The 3,180-nt window shown below is 44.0% G+C and overlaps 1 non-coding gene across 1 annotated transcript; it reads left to right on the forward strand.

Annotated features, from left to right (window-relative positions):
* Positions 1-1,678: 1,678 nt before the first annotated feature.
* LOC141597962 (small nucleolar RNA R71) lies at positions 1,679-1,785 on the forward strand. Its single transcript, XR_012523169.1, has one exon. It is a non-coding gene; the product is annotated as a small nucleolar RNA R71 (small nucleolar RNA).
* Positions 1,786-3,180: the final 1,395 nt, after the last annotated feature.

Here is a 3,180-nt window from a genome sequence, read left to right on the forward strand (position 1 = left end):
GGTTGGACCGCAGATCGATCAGCCATCTGTACTGTCATGTTGGTAACTGCAAACCTAGTCAATTTCAGCTTTCTAGCAAGACTCAAGGGCATAACGCTAATACTGGCTCCTAGGTCACATAAGGCCTTCTCAATAGAAAAGGTGCCAATACTACATGGAACTGAAAAACTACCCGGGTCATATAACTTATGAGGTGCAGTATGGGTCAAATAAGAGCACGACTCCTCAGTGAGTGCGACAGTATGCACAGTTTCAAGTGACTTCTTTTTAGATAAAAGTTGCTTCATGAATTTCATATAAGTAGGCACTTGATTGAATAACTCAAGAAAAGGAACTTGTACGTTTAAGCTACGAATAACATTTTCAAACTTATTAAACGATACCTGTTCCTTCGTCGGCACCAATCTCTCTAGATAAGGGGCTGTAAGAAGTAACTTAGCTCTCTCCTCTAAATCACTCATGCCGGCATCGGTGGACTTAGGCTGAAAGTCCACAACCTTCTCCTTGTTGTAGCTTGACCCTTCTTCAGACCGTCTCAAATTTGAACCATTAATTGACATAGGGTCGTACTTCGGGACCGGAACTGACCCATTTTCATTAGGGTCTTGCCTCAATATTTTCGGGGCGGTCGTACCTCGAAACAAGTGGTCCCTCAAGTTATTAGGCATTGAAGGACGAAAAACTTCACCTTCAAATAGTCACTGTCGGTCGATCGACCGACCAGGTTGCTCGATCGACCGACCGAGTTCTGATTCCGAAGCTAGCTCTTGTTTGCGCGTCTTTGGTCGATCGATCGGGTATGTCGGTCGATCGATCGACTACCTACCTCGATCGTCTTTTTCTTGTTATTATTCGTTCCAGCTTTCTTCTGACTCGGTTCCGCCTCATCTTTTTCGGCGACATCCTCAACCATAGCGGGCCCATCAAGGGTAGACCCACTCCTTAAGGTGAATGCATTTAAGGTCTCCTTTTGATCAGTTTGAGTCGGTAAATGTCCCGGAGCTCGAGTTGTATTCTTGCTCGCCAATTGAGCAATTTGGCTCTCTAACATCTTCATCCCGGCCTCTCTAGCTTGGGACTCCTTCAGCAACAAATTCTTCAACTCATTGAAATCAGAACTTTGGGATTGTTGCTGCTGCTGTGGGACATACGGAGGCTTTTGGAACTGTTGTTGCTTATGAGGGGGCACATAATTCTGCTGCTGCTGCTGCTGCTGTGGAGGTTGAGTCGGATTTAGGACATTTTGGCTACTCCACTTTAAGTTTGGATGGACATTCGGCTCATAGATCAATGTCGAAAGGCAGCACAAGACTCAAAGGGACTAGGACAATTGTCTGAAACATGTCCCTCAGCTCCACATCTTTTATAGACGAAAGGACCGTCTGAAACAGCATTTACATGATAAATCCCTCCTTTTGAAGCTCCACCCAACTCATACTTATCAAATCTCGCCGTGAGAGCTTCTAATACAACTACAGAAGGAGATTCAGCATCTCTCCTTTGATTTCCCCTGGAATTTCCATACTCAGCTTTGTGGGTGGCTAAATCATCAATAATTTTCCACCCCTTAGTCTCCCCCGTATTCTCCTGGAATCTGCCATTAGCTGTCGCGTCCAGGATAGCCCTCTGATCGTCATAGTGCCCATTGTAGAACTCATTGCATAGGCTCCATTTCTCAAACCCATGATGCGGAATGGTTCACACCAGCTTCTTAAAACGGACCCATGCTTCGTGAAAGTTCTCATCAGGACCCTGTTTAAAACTCGTGATCTGAGCTCTAATGGCATTTGTCTTCGAGGCAGAGAAGTATTTCTTGTAGAATGCCAAGGCCAAAGAATTCCAGTCGGTGATCCCATTAGCAGCTCGGTCCAGGTCTCTGTACCACTCCGTTGCAGCATCGCGGAGTGAGAATATAAACATAGTCTCCTTTATCTGGTCCTGGGTCACACCGGTCGACGGGGGTATAGAGCAGCAATAATCGATAAATATCTCCATATGCTTGGCTGCATCTTCATTTGCAGCTCCCCCGAATTGGTTCCTCTCAACCAAGTTGATATAAGAAGGCTTTGGTTCGAATTTCTTATCTGCTCCCGGTAATTCGAACCCCTTATATAGATTTGCAGCTGTCAGCTCTGAGTGACTCGCTATACTCGCTTCTTCGGCCATGACTGGAAAATCCGGAGATGTGACTGTCTCAGCTGAAGAAGTGGAAATGGGTGAGGAAGGTGGATCCTCCTCGTATAGCTCGTTCTCGTAGTAACTAGACAGAGTACTCAGCTCTTCCTCTGCCGGCAGTACTCTTGATGATCGTCTCATCTCACGCAAGGTCTTCTCAATCTCGGGATTGAATGGTAGTAATTCACCACCCTGTGACCTGCGCATAAGAAGAAACTACAAAAAGAATATGAGAATAGTTTAAGGAACGAATGTCCCTTAAACTAAGAAACAAACTAAAATAAAAGAACTAAAAATTAGAACAATTGCCTCCCCGGCAACGGCGCCAAAATTTGATGCCCGTCGTTATGTGCACCAAAAATAAATTTATAATTCCTAACTACAACTATAGATAGTGGCAGCAGGGTCGAATCACAGAGAGGCAGATGTAATTATTAGTTGTCTAAATTCAGTCTAAGGTAACAATGATGTGGGGGTTTGATTGAATTGGTCTATAACTAATGAGCAATGAACTAAAGAAATGTATAAAATCAAATATAAAAGAGGTACTAAGATGGTCGGTTCACTGTAGTTTCGGCAGCAGCATACTAAGTTGGTCTGAAATAAACACATGAGGTGGGAAAACAAGAGGTCCTCTCGGTCCACTCTTAACAAGTAGCGTCTTTCGATCTCGCTACGGGTCCCTAATATCACTAGTACTGACTCTCGTCCTGAAAAGTGACTAATAACCTAAACTTTACCTATCTTTCGATCTTAGCATAGTTTAGTCATTTTAATTGGTAGTCTAACAACCTTCCCTATCTTTCGATCTAATGGGTCAGTCAATTACTAAGCATTTAACTAGTCGCATGCACTCGATTCGTCAAATATAGAATTTAAAACAATTAAAACGAAACAAAACCTCACGTGGCCAGTCGATCGACCAATGATGCCAGTCGATCGACCAACATGCGATTTCAGGGTCTACAAACTAATGCCGCCTAACCTATAGTTCCCCTACATCCT

This window comes from Silene latifolia, chromosome 8 (genome assembly GCF_048544455.1).
Source record: "Silene latifolia isolate original U9 population chromosome 8, ASM4854445v1, whole genome shotgun sequence".
NCBI classification, from domain to species: Eukaryota; Viridiplantae; Streptophyta; class Magnoliopsida; order Caryophyllales; family Caryophyllaceae; genus Silene; species Silene latifolia.